A 14,775-nucleotide genomic window follows, 5' to 3' on the forward strand; every position below is an offset into this window, starting at 1 on the left:
CTTAGTATCTTCAGTAGGACTGTGTATCAGCAAGGATCTGGCAACACGACATAAATCACAATATAAGATAACGATGCGATATATCGTGATATATCAAGGTACTGTTAAAAAGGCCATTTTTTTTGTTTCTTTTTTAAAAATGATTATTTTCTTGAAGAATTGAATTCCATCAGAAATCTGCACAAATCCTAAACATTTGTATTTGATCCCAACAGGATCTAATGTTCTATCAGCAAATGTTCCAACTGTGTTCAAACTGAAATTCTGTTTTCCAGACATTCCAGTTTCAGATCCTGTTCAAATGTTCAGATTCTATTAGTTCACAACTAACATCAGAACAGGATTTGAGTTCAATCCCAACAAAGGAACAAACATTATTGAATAAAAGAGTGTGAAATATAAACAAAAAAGAAAACTAAAATGAACCTCCACCATATCTGCATTTGAATAAACACCTACAAATATCCATACAGGACTTTTTAATATCGACTGTATTGTGAAATGAAATATCACGATATATTGCAGAACTGATATTTTCAAACAGCCCTAATCTTCAGGGTCGTACACTGGGACATTCATCCTGTGGGCCCCATTGAACCCCTCGGAGGGCCAGTTCTGGCCCGCGGGCCCTATGTTTGACACCCCTGGTATAATGCTTAATTATGGTACACTCTGTTCCATAGAAGAAGAAAAAAGAAAAAAAAAATCAAAATAGAAGGGTAATGTATGTTCAAAATGCCCAACTTAGACCTCAGATTGAAGTGGTTAAAAGTACAATGCATGATTATACATCTGATTATCATCTGATTATAGATCTAATTAGACATCTGCTTATACATCTGATTATACATCTGATTATACATCTGCTTATACATCTGATTATAGATCTGATTATACATCTGATTATACATCTGATTATAGATCTGATTATAGATCTGATTATACATCTGCTTATACATCTGATTATACATCTGATTATACATCTGCTTATACATCTGATTATAGATCTGATTATAGATCTGATTATACATCTGCTTATACATCTGATTATACATCTGATTATAGATCTGATTATACATCTGCTTATACATCTGATTATACATCTGATTATACATCTGCTTATACATCTGATTATACATCTGATTATAGATCTGATTATACATCTGCTTATACATCTGATTATACATCTGATTATACATCTGCTTATACATCTGATTATACATCTGCTTACATCTGATTATACATCTGATTATACATCTGATTACAGATCTGATTATACATCTGATTATACATCTGATTATACATCTGCTTATACATCTGATTATACATCTGATTATACATCTGATTATAGATCTGATTATACATCTGATTATACATGATTATAGATCTGATTATACATCTGCTTATACATCTGATTATACATGCTTATACATCTGATTATAGATCTGATTATAGATCTGATTATACATCTGATTATAGATCTAATTATAGATCTGATTATACATCTGCTTATACATCTGCTTATACATCTGATTATACATCTGCTTATACATGATTATACATCTGATTATACATCTGATTATAGATCTGATTATACATCTGCTTATACATCTGCTTATACATCTGCTTATACATCTGCTTATACATCTGATTATACATCTGATTATAGATCTGATTATACATCTGCTTATACATCTGCTTATACATCTGATTATACATCTGCTTATACATCTGATTATACACTGTAAGCCTGGACTTTGTATTCACTAAAATACTTTAATTACAATGTACTTACATGATTTCAGTTTGATTCCATTACTACTAAATGTTCAGAATATTCTACTCATTTGCAGACACAGTCCAAAGTATGAAACAGTTTCAGCTGAATGGATTTAAATCCCTCAGTTTGAGTCCTGACCACACCTTTGTATCTGTGCAGTGCATTGTGGGTATTGTTGCTGCTGTTGTAAATGTGTTGTTTTTCTGTGCAGGCTTCAGTGGGTTGTGCTGTTAGTGTTCATGGGACTGAATGTGTGTGTGTGTCAGGTTTCTTGGCCTTTTTGGGTTAGTTTTTGTGTATTTGTCCAGCTGCAGCAGGAGTCAGAGCCACAGGAACAACTGTGGGTTTACTGTTCACACAGGACTGCTCTTGTTCAATAGAAATCTTAATGCTTTGCCAAATTATAAGCACTTCCCGTACTGGTAAATTACACTGAGCTAACTTCCTGTTTAACTTCCATCCACGCTACAATATATAAGACTGAACAAATTCAAAGCAATTTATATTACAAAAGATTTTCATTTAAATCAACTTGGAATTGAGTCCAGTGAACTGATGATATTCAGTCTAATGATTACACTGGGTTACCAAGTTGTCTAGGTTTTTTCAACTGAATTCAGACCATTTTGCACCGCTAAATCCAAAAATGACATCTGTTTTTCTCAGTCAGGTCAGGTTTTTTTGCTAATTTGATCTTCTCACAAATTGATTACATTTTTGTGACTTTATCAGTTGATTTTTTTATATAGTTCTCACCCAAAATAGCTTTTAAGAGAAAAAAAATCATTTTCTAACAGGATTCCTGTTAGGTACAATGGTGTATTCAGCGCAGATGGAGCAGAATACATCAGGCTTATTTTTGCAAGATCTTCTAGTCGAAGCCATTTCATTCACCTGTAATATTAAAAAAAAACATTAATCATAAATTGGCAAAAGTCAAATCTTCAGAATTCATTTATTGCAAGAAATATGAAAGAATTTTGTATCATATGATGTGAAAATGCCCATAAATGTAAGCACAAATGTTAAAAAGCCAATATGGAGCATAGTTCAGAAAGTTGACCTGACTGAGCAAAATTAATGTGATTTTTGGATTCAGCACCAAAATGATCCTAAATCAGCTCCAAAAAACTGAAACAATACATTTGTTGTTGACCAGTGTTATACAAAGCAACTGACATTGCAACAAATGTTCAGTTAAATGAACTTGTCATTTAGTGCGTTGGACTTAAAACAGCAATTCCATTCAAAACAAGCAGTGAATTAAGTTGAATCCACTCAAGTTTTCATGACTCATTACTTACATTTTTTAAGGCAGTGGGTTACCTCAGATTTTTAAGTCAGCTCCACTTCTGGGGTCTAACAGTGAACATCCCAGAAGGACAAAGTCTGAGAAAACACTGGACTCAGAGCGCTGCTGTAAAAGGAACCATGTCTGACATGCAGTCTCTGTTTGAAACCCCTGTCCACGAGTGCAGACGTGGTGTAAAATCACAGGTCTGCTCAACACACCGCTCCTTTTTCAGACCCCCCCCCTCCTCTGTGCACTTCCCATAAAGCTGCCCCCACCCATCAGCCACCAACCCACCCCAACTCCAACAAGCACTTCCTTGTACCTACTGTGGGTCTCCACCCCACACACACACACACGCACGCACACACACACACACACACACACCTAAACACGCACACACGCACACACACACCTAAACACGCCACACACGCACACACACACACATAGACAACACACACCACACCTAACACGCACACACACGACACACACACCACACACCTGCACACACACCACACACACCACACACAGAGCTGGAAAAATCCAGTCTGCGCTCAAACTGAAGCCTGATTGTGCCTGAGGACAAGTCTGCCTTATCTTCATATTTAATTTGGACCTGTGAACGTCCACAAACAGCCGTGGGGCAGTTACTCACAGACACGTTATCTGCCCGTCCTCTCCTCTGCACAGACAGCCATCGTCAACAAAAAATCTACAGAATAGCGATGTAACGATTACCGGTATATCAATAAATGGCAGTAAAATCACAGACGGTTAGTATTAGCGTTTAAATTCTAATTCTCATGATAACTGTGTTGATTACTGCACTTTTAGGGAAGAAACCCTATGTACAGATCTGCTTTTATGTCAAATATTTGAGTATAGTTTGAATTTATTACAATTTTAATTTTCTATACCTAATATTTGAACCAATATTCACTTTTAAAGTCTTTGAAAAGGTTCGTTAAACATCTGTGTGTTATTTATGCAATAAATTATATACATTTTTCAAATTAGATTTTATATATTTTGTGTGTGTTTTTGTCCTTTTGTGTTTTTATAGTAGGTTAAAGTGAAAATAATAGACAGATGATCTAGATGAAGTTGTGCTGAAAAAACAGATCCAAACATGGGTATAGTAAACATTTGTTTCTATAGTATATAAAGGCCAAATCAAAAGGACTGAAAAACAGACAGAATAGACTCAGACCACTAAGGGTTAATATGTGAATGTTTCTGACACAGAAGGGACAGTGGGACTATTACTTGATTTTTTTTTTTAAATACAACTTGGTTAAATTCTTTCAGTGTGTGTATTAGTACTTTTTGAACATTTTGAGCACAATTTCAATAATACAACGATAATAATGATAGCTGTGAATTTTAGTCACAATAACCGTGATATGACATTTTCATATGGTTCCATCCCTAATACAGAACTAACAGTCACATGATTATACAGTGTTTTATTGCACCCACAGGTAAACATATGGACAAAGTATGTGGACACGTTGAATCAGGTGTTCTTTTCTAACAGGGTCTGAGATACAAAATAAAAATGACTAATGTCAGAATATAGTTTTATATTAGGATAAATATCATTACATTTGTTAGTTTGGTTTAAATTATTATCTTTGCTTCCAGAATGCCTCAGAGGTGGTTTGGACTGAATTTCACTCAACACTGATTTCCTCTACCTGGAGCTATGTGATCACTGCTTTGTGTGTTTGTTTGTAGCAAGAGAACTGAAAAAGTTAAGGACAGATTTTCATGAAATTTTCAGGAAATATTGATACTGGCACAAGGAAGAAATGATTAAATTTTGGTGGTGATCGAGTGGGGGGGCAGATCTGTCTTGGCGGAGGTCTGCGTCCTCTGAGTGCTTTTCTTGTTTAGTTTCATTTTTAATCCATGACGATGATTTTCAAAGTTCTGCCTCTAAATTTCTAAATATTTTTTCCTGCTATGACTGAAAAATAATCATTTTCTAGCACAACTAACCATCTATCTTCACATCTCACTGAGGAAGAAAAATTACCCATTAAAGCGTAAGGAAATATTGATGTTTATAAATTATATGGACATAAATATTGGGACACATCATGGCTACAGCTGTGAAGTGTCCTGTTCATACTGACTTGAGACATAAACATTAAGCATGTAAAATATTTTAGAAATCTAAAAGGTAGAACATTTAAAATCATAGTTATGGATTAAAACAAAACAAAACAAAAAAAAACAAAATCAATGCTGGGAGAAATTCAGTAAAAACCATCTCTGAGGCATTCTGGAAGCAAAGGTAACAATTTAAACCAAACTAACCAATACCATGATATTTATCACAACATAAAACTATTCATGACATTTGCAGTATTATTTTCTATCCCAGACCCCTGTTAGAAAAACAAAACCTGAATTCAATGTGTCCCAATACTTTTGTCCATATAGTGTAGATGAAGACACAGAATCAACAGGTTCAGACTGAAACGCTTCTGTCTCCTATCAGGACCGTACAGAGTGGAATAAGACGTACAGTTAATAATCACCTGAACAAATGGTTCAGAGGAAGATCACTGTGACATCTGGTGTTTTTATACCTGCTGCTTAAATCTGAGTGAACATGGTGAATAAAAGACAAACCAATGTTCAGTCCAGTTGAAATTCTTCCGACAGCGGCTAGAACAGTGTAAGTAGTCAAACTGTATGTACCTTTAACGGAAAGGATCTTCACATGCGTCTCATTCAGACAGACCCAAATCTAATCTAACCCAAGTCTTTAAATCACATGAACCTGATCTTTTCAACTGGAAAACACGTGTGACTTCTGCAAAGAAACCTCAGTCTTATCTGTTACACTGGAAGTCATGCTGCGCTGCTGCATTTGTGGAAATTTAATATGAATCTAAACTTGTAAAGCAGCCGTTGACATGGTGCAAATGAACCAAATGTGTTACTTATGGAACAATATTTACAGTCCTTATGCTCCAAAAATATAGATTTCAAAGTTTATTGGTCAGTAATGTAACGTGTTAGCCTGTTGTTAGTATGTGCTAGAGCTTTTAACCCCTCAGGGGTCATATTTTAACCCTTTAAATGCCTGTTCTTAATGTAAACAAACCATATTTTTTTAATTTAAAAAAATCTACAAACTTTATCTTTTTTATTTCAATATAGTACATAAAAATTGGATTACTTTTTTTTTGCAGCCTGGCACATGTCAAGGATTAACAGCAACATTGACACAATTTCTAGCATTTGATTTAGCACAAAAAATTATAATGCATATTAACCAATGTGCATTTTTTACTCACTTTGAAGAAGGGCTCTACTGTATAAATTTTTTTGTTTACAATGTGGTTATTTTAGTGGTGGGTCAGAATTGAAAAAATCATGCAAAAATGAACAGTTTTGAGTTATGACCTAATACAAACTGTGAAAAATACTACAACCTTTCATAACATGAAGTGCAAAGTGTGCGTAATCTGCTCACCTGGACACCGGAAAGTTAAGCTGACATTTTATAGATGTACATTATATACACTGTAAAAAATGACTGTAGAATTAACACCAAAAGTTTTAAAATTGCAACATAAAAACACTATAAGTGACAATACGATGCAAAGTTGTTTATTTGAAAAGATTTTTGTGTTAATGATTAAATCAAATATAGCTGTAGTTTTTACAGGAAGAGTATGTGAACAAAAGCAGATTTGGATGTAGAAATGATGGGTTTGTATTGTTTTTAGAAAATAAAACTGTCAATTGAAAAACAATGTGGTGCCGTTTAAACTGCAAAGACCATAATGTTGAAATAACGGCATATTTGATTTTTTTTTTTGTTTACTAAAAAAGTTATAAAAAAAGCAAACATTTACAATGTACCATTTTAAATGTGTAAATGAATGGGTTGGTAGAGTTGGTAGAGCGGCTCGTCCAATAACCAAAAGGGTGGTTGGTGTTAGTCCTGGTTCCGACTGTCCATATGTCCAAGTGTCCATGGAAGACACTGAACCTAAACTGACCTGGTGGCTTTGGACAACATGAAGGTGGAGAAAATGCACTGAATAAGTGCAGTCCATTTACCATTTAAATCCAGTGTTAAATCTACACGTTTAAACGGTTAAATCTACATGTTACTCCTTAAATATGTTTACAGTTGGATGTGTTTTTTTTACAGTATTGTTCTAGAAACCATGGCTGCCAGTTTTTTTCTGTAAAAACAACAGGATTTTTTTTTTTTTTTACAGTGTATGTATATATGTTTTTTTTTATCTTGTGTGTTACATGTGTAATTTCTATTTTACTATTGGCTGCAGGTGTGGAAATACATTTCACTGTGTATTGTCCTATGAATAACTGTGCATGTGATGAATAAAACCTGTCTTACCTGGTCATAGGAAACAGAAAAATATCAACAGCCCTTTTTCCATCAACTGCCAAGAGAGCATAAGGCATTTTTGTGCAAAACTGAGGAAGTTTTTTTTTAGGAAATTTTGTAGTCTTAAATATTTTCTGATGTAATAGTTCAAACTACAGATAAGGACTGGATGTTTCACTACTTCAGATAAATTCTGGGATATAAATTTTCTGTAGATTTCAGTAAATGTGTAGGATGTAGATTTTATCGCTGAAAACACCTCCACTCTGCTTTCCCTTTGTGCGACTCTTCTGAAATTCGTCACTAACTCTAGGCAGGTGTTCAGTCCACCTGTCCGGTCACGTTCTCCACACCTCATTCCTTTTCCAACTGGTCAAACTGGAGCCAATTTATCACCCACAACTGGGGGAGTCACGAGGCGGTGACTTTGCCTCATAAAAGTGGATGAGTTACTTTCTTTGTCAGTTTGAATCTAAAATAAAGTATGAAAAGGCCAAAGTAACACCGGCTGTAGAATTCTGCTTTTTGTCTGGGAACTCAGGTAGATTTAAGAGGCTTCAGGGCTCCAGGTCCCTGTGGGAAAGGACAGAACGACGACTAGAAAAAGAGGACAAAATAGTCTAAATATAGTCAACACTTAAATGTAGATTTTTTTTTTTAAGCGTTCCTTTCTCATTATTAGAGCCAGTAGAAAAACTCTAAGTCTTTCAGAAGCTCTTGTCGTTCTGTGATTGTGTGTTCTACAGATGTCCCTGAACTACTCCTATGACTCCTACAGAGCTGGACATTCAGACTGAGTTCAGCCTCATCTGACCCTCTGTCTGAATTTGTGTGTTTTCAGAATGATACTGCAGAGTTATGATGTAGAAGGAGGTAAAGTCACACTGACTCCTCACCAGCCAGTCCAACCTTAACTCACTGCGCGGACACACAAGCCCAGTCTACGCTGACACTGACACACAGCCAGATGACATTAGATCAGAGCATCCGAACGCTGTATGTGCCTGAGGGAGGAGCTTATTGATCCTGTAGATTGCATGTTGCATCCTGGTGTGTTGCTCTACATGTGGTTTAGAGGGTTTGGTTCAATCTGATCCTTTTTGAGTTAGTTTAACAGTTTTCTGGAGTGGAACTGTGTTGAGCCTTAGATGCATAAGTGGGTCAAAGTAGAGCAGGTGAGGCTGTTTTCTTGCAATATCTTTGTAATGATGTTTTCATATTCCAGGTATTCCTCAAAAACATGTTATTGACATCATGCCATTTAAATGTCTAACTTATCTTTTATAGATTGTATAAAATTGTAGTTTTTGTATCACAACCCCAAGCTTCCATAGGTGGGTCAAAATGAGCTGCATTCATTTACAACAGAATTTCATCTGAACCTGTGATTCGTTCTACATTCATTCATTCAACAGTAAAACCAAAGGACTCAGTCACTCACTAAATGGATGATGACACTGTTTTATTGCAGTTAAATACTATATATTCAATACTATATGGGGGGGGGGCTGAAAAGTTCATAGTCTGACTGAGAAGCAGTTCTTCCACAGCAGTGAAACTGTGCAGACATTCAGTTCAACCTCCTGACACTAACTGCATGGTTTCCTTCCACATAAACCCACGGTGGATAAATAATGTAGGACTCTGAACAGTAGGACTACAGACATGTGGTGAACCATCCGTGGCACTGTGGTCTTATCAAATGTGTGCAGAAAAAGGGTTTAGCCCCCCAGGACAGTTCCTGCTGACATGGTGTCTGTAGTGTCTACAGGGGCTGATGCTCCAGCTTTAACAACTGTGCAAAACTGGGAAGAGGAATTCAAGGGGGGGGGGGGGGGGTGAAAAGCAAGAATTTTCATGAAATGTCTGTAGTACTACTGTTCAAAGTCCTACATTATATCCAATGTGGGTTTCCATGCAGTTAGTGTCAGGAAAGGTTGAATTTAATGTATGCAGTTTCACTGCTGTGCAGTAACTTCTTCTTAGTCAGGCTGTGAACTTTTCAGCCCCCCCCCCCCCCCCCCCCCCCCCCCCCCCCCCCTATATGCTTTGCTTTTAAAATTTTCAATTTTAAGAAAAAGCATTTTAAAATGGTTAAAATGCTTAAAAAATAAAAATAAAAAAATATTTCAGACATGAAATCATACTTCTGTGGACCAAAATATAATACAAATGGTTATTTTTAACATGACTGCACACCTGTATGTATATAGTGTATATTTACTTCTATTTCCTGTACATTTGTACATGCTCATCTTTTTTTCCTGCTTTATTAATGTATTCTATTCATATTTATTGCTTTTGTCTTTACACACTTACTTTCCTTTTGTTTTTGCTTTTTTGCTAGTGTTTCTGTATGCAACTGAGCTACTGTGACCAAGTAATTTCTGTCCTGGATCAATAAAGTTTGTCTAAGTCTATGACAAAATGACAGAAGTGGCAAAAAAAAAAAAAAAAACAGTGATTTTAAGATGGGTCATTTTTGACCCATTTATGGATGAGTGGAGGGTCCAGACAATCAGCATCTAAGGCAGGGTTCTCAAACTCATTTTCTTTCCCACATTCAGCCTGATTTGATCTGCAGTGGGCCGCACCGTAAAATAACAACAGAATAACTTATAAATAATGACAACTCCAAATTTTTGTCTTTGTTTTAGTGCAAAAACCCCATTAAATTATGAAAATACTTACTTTTATAAACTATTCAAACAAAAAAGATGTGAATAACCAGAAAAAACTGAAATTTCTTAAGAAAAATCAGTGCAATTTAACAATTATTCCTCCACTTCTCATTAGTCCATGTGCATTCTGGATCAGATCTACAAAGACACTAAACACTGAGGAACAGGGAGGAAAATGTTAAAACTGGGCTGAATTTTCTTTAGACATTTCAGGTTGGTCACATTTGTTCAGGTTATTCACATTTTATTGTTTCAGGATAGTTTGTAAATGTAAATATTTTCATAATTTAATGTGATTTTTTGCTCTAAAACAAAGATAAAAATTTGAAGTTGTCATTATTTACAGACATAATGTAATATTACTTTCTCAAACCCAGTAGTAAATCTGCAGTCATTCTTTGTGTGGGTTCTTCTGCTGTTTATTGGACTGTAGATCAGATTGGTCTGGATGTGGAACCCACACTAACATGAGTTCCACAGCCTGGACTGTGGAATTTAGACACTTTGTAAATGCATCCCAGGGGTCGGACTGGAACCTTTGGTGGAACGCATGTTTGACAGGCCTGATCTAAGGGTTAATGTTGCAAATAACTCCAAACTAAGCTGGTACTTTAAAAGTGTTGGTTGTTAAAATAAAGAAGCCTCAGGAACCCTGTGTGATCCTCCTGAACTGGCCTCCTGCAGGTCCAGGTGTGTCTGGTTGTCTACCTGCAGCTGTTGTCTTTGGGATGTCCCTGGAGCGAGCTGGCGGCGCGGGACAGTCCCATACGAGCAAAGGCGTGGTAGTGGCTGAGCGCTGCGTCTGATAGGCCGGCCGGACCGTCCGTCTCCTGCTCGTAGATGTTTCCCAGTAGGCCTGAAGGCCGGGGGTGCCTGAGGCGTACGCACCGAACAGGTAGGAGTCCAACTGGCTGATAATGTCCTGACTGACGCTGGCCTCAAACTTCCTGGCAAAAAAGGTGGGTCTGGACGCTTGCTGTGGAGAAACAGAAACACATAAGAGTTTGACTGGTATGGAACTGTAACCTGACAGTAGGGATGGAACCGTTACCGCTATAACGATAAACAGCAGTAAAATCACAGAGTTAGTATTACCGTTTAAATTCTAATTCTCATGATAACTGTGTTTGATTACCACACTTTTAGGGGAAAAAACCCTATGGAAAGATCTGCTTTTATGTCAAATATTTGAGTATAGTTTGAATTTATTACAATTTTAATTTTCTATATCTAAAATTTGGAACCAATATTCACTTTTAAAGTCTGTGAAAAGAGTCGTTAAGCATCTGTGTTAGTTATGCAATAAATTATATACATTTTTCAAATCAGATTTTTATTTTTGTGTTTTTTGTCCTTTTGTGTTTTTATAGTAGGTTAAAGTGAAAAATAATAGACAGATGATATAGATGAAGTTGTGCTGAAAAAACAGATCCCAAACATGGGTATAGGAAACATTTGTTTCTATAGTATATAAAGGCCAAACCAAAAGGACTGAAAAACAGACAGAATAGACTCAGACCACTAAGGGTTAATATGTGAATGTTTCTGACACAGAAGGGACATTGGGACTGGTATTATATTTGTTTTTTGTTTTTTTTTCAAATTACAACTTGGTTAAATTATTTCAGTGTGTGTATCAGTACTTGTTGAACATTTTGAGCCCAATTTCCATAATACCATGATAATAATGAGAACTGTGATAATTTTGGTCACAATAACGTGATATGAAATTTTCATATGGTTCCATCCCTAGCTGAGAGACCCAGGAAAGTAAAAGTTACGTCTTTTTTTTTTAACATTAAATAATCACCTTGATAGGAAACAGCATGATGCAACAGTTTTTTCTGATACATTTTTTTTATGGAATGTCCTTTACAGTGGATAGCGTTTGTTTTTTTTTAAGCATCTTCTCATCTATAATGTTTAATACTTTTCAATCCACTCATTCTAGCCACACATGTCAGTGACTGGTGTAAAATACAGTTCTTCATCTTTTCATGGTCATCAGATATGACCATATTACCGTTTTTTTTAACGATTTTTTTTTTTTTTTACAGTGTATGACAACATCCACCTTATTCTGTGTTTCTGCATAAAGTGAATCAAGCATTTCGTATGACAGAATCAGGAAAAACCTCCTGTGGATAAACTAAGGGAACACACACACCACACACTTATATACTGAAGGGTGTGGTTAGTGATGTCATCAGGGGGGCGTGGCCTCAGATGCCGCCTCGTTGGCGATGGCAGCAGCAGTGAGTCTGGAACCCTCCTATGTAATGAGTAGCATGAGGCTGCGGAGCGCTGTCATTTCATCTGGGGGTTATTCTGGTGTGTTACCTTCCATGATCTGTGTTCTTACACAGAGAAAGACAACAGCGTCAACCACTAGTTACAGGGTTTAAAACCGTCCTATAAGATCAGAGGGAAGTTCTATAAAAGGCCTTTGTACGTTCTCTGAAGGAGGTCACACAACTGTTACTCAGTCTGCTCCGTTTAGAAACATCTCAGTTATATTCACCTCATTCTGACCTCATTTAACCCTTTCATGCACACTGGTCACTCCAGTGGTCACTCCAGTGGTCAGTTCTTCTGCAGCTGTTCTCTTGTTCATTCATAGATTTTGTTGGTTTAGTTCCAGATCAGCCAACACAGTGGACACTAATGCACCATCCCATAATAATACAGGTACATTCAGACCAGTACTGTCACTGCTGTTCTTCATAAACCTGATCTGCACCAACAGGTTTGAGTGGAAATCACCTGGTATTTGTAAGACACAAAGGTTTGGGGTTTTTTTGCATTTATTTCCATGACACGAGTAATAACTAGGACATATGTTCAGATGTGAGAAAACATCAGATTTGCAGCATTAAAAATGTTTTTATTTCATTGTTTTCATTTTACTTTCTTACGGAACTTAGGGCCACTGGACTTTAAACTCCGAATTCCACTTTTTCTTCAGAATTCTGACTTTAATCTCGGAATTCTGACTTTTTTTCTCATAATAATAAAAACAAATACATATTGGACCTTAGTTTATTGTATTTTTTTCCAGTGGCTTTAATCCTCTTCCATACTTTCTGATATGGGTTTTAAAACACACATTTCTTTACTTCAAAAATTAAATGCATGGACATTTTTTTAACTACATGAAAAAAAATCCATCGTATGTTTTTTTGTTTTCTTGAGTAAGGAGGAATAAAAACACTCAAGAAAAACATCTTACTAAGGTTCTCGTAATTCATGCATGAAAGGGTTAAACCTGCTTCTGTCTGGTTCTCTTTGGTTATTTTAGGAATTTTTTAATTCTACACTGTAATAAAGATATACAAGATTATTTAAAAATTTTCTTTATTTTCTGTTTTGTTTAATCTTCCAGTTTGGTTTTTGATTTTAGAGTTGTTATTACTTTTCTAAGTGCATATATTTTTTTTTTTTTTTTTTTTTTGAGGAATTAACTAGTTTTAATTAATTAATTAACTAGTTTTAATTTAGTTTTAGAGTTTTTTTTACATATTTTCAAAAAGGCAGGATGAAAGAATGTGTGAAATCAAACATAATTCACAAAACTATTATTAATTTTATCTGCATGTCCATTTTGTTTTGGCTCCGTAGTTTTGATTTTGCCTTCAGGGTTTGAAAAGTCTTGCCTTTATTTCTGTTTAATTAAATAATTTTCAGATTTAGTGTTTAACTAGAGTAAGTGTAGTCGAAAAACGACTTAAAACTTCCTTATTTTAGATACAATGAACCACTACATGTTCAACAGATTAAAACAGATAGAAAGGGCGTCAGCTAACAAATGAAGTTAAATACTAGTAGTAGAAATAGATAGATAGAAAGTACATCTATCTATATCTATCTATCTATCTATCTATCTATCTATCTATATCTATCTATCTATCTATCTATCTATCTATCTATCTATTATTTCTACTACTAGTATTTAACGTCTACATTTGTTAGGTGACACCTTTTCTATCTGTTTTTATCTGATGAATGATCTAAAACTAAAAATATATCATTTACAATTACATAAAACAATCTAATGTCATTTCTGAAAAGCTAAATGTTACAAAATCATTGTGTGACACATGGTCCTCTGTGTCGTGTAGGTGCTAACCCTTTTGCCTCTTTAGAATAAAACTAAAAAAGTCTGAATCAAGCGTGTCAGAAAACTTCATCATCTTCGCGTTAAACTGGTTTCAGAACTGGAACAGCCAAGCATGTCTACTGTAAATGCTCCACATAAATGTTTCTTTGAGGACCCGAGTCGTCCTCTTACCACCGAACCCCAACATTATGATAATGACAACCTTCCAAACCTCAGTGGCAGCCAGCTACAAAGCTCCAAAAATACAAAGTGCCTGAGTGTCCAGCTGTTTCCAGGACGGTGGGTTCTCCTTATAGAAACCTCCAGTAGCTCCACCACAGACAGTTCAGGTCGACGTTACAGCGAGCCCAGCACCCACCGCCTGCCGTCAGTAAAAGCAGCACGCTAATTTGTGAATATGGAGTTATTCTGGTCCACCACAGCCTGAGAAGGAGTGGACAGCGGACACGGACCACCATTACTGGGCAGCTCTGTGCTGATTGGTCAGATTATGGAGGCGCCCGGGAGTTTTATCAAAGGCAGCACTAG

The 14,775-nt window shown here is 36.0% G+C and overlaps 1 pseudogene; it reads right to left on the reverse strand.

Annotated features, from left to right (window-relative positions):
• The window catches only part of LOC115423985 (xylosyltransferase 1-like), an 80,857-nt pseudogene that overhangs the window by 17,587 nt on the left and 48,495 nt on the right, over positions 1–14,775 (reverse strand).

Source organism: Sphaeramia orbicularis, chromosome 8 (genome assembly GCF_902148855.1).
Source record: "Sphaeramia orbicularis chromosome 8, fSphaOr1.1, whole genome shotgun sequence".
Lineage (NCBI taxonomy): Eukaryota > Metazoa > Chordata > Actinopteri > Kurtiformes > Apogonidae > Sphaeramia > Sphaeramia orbicularis.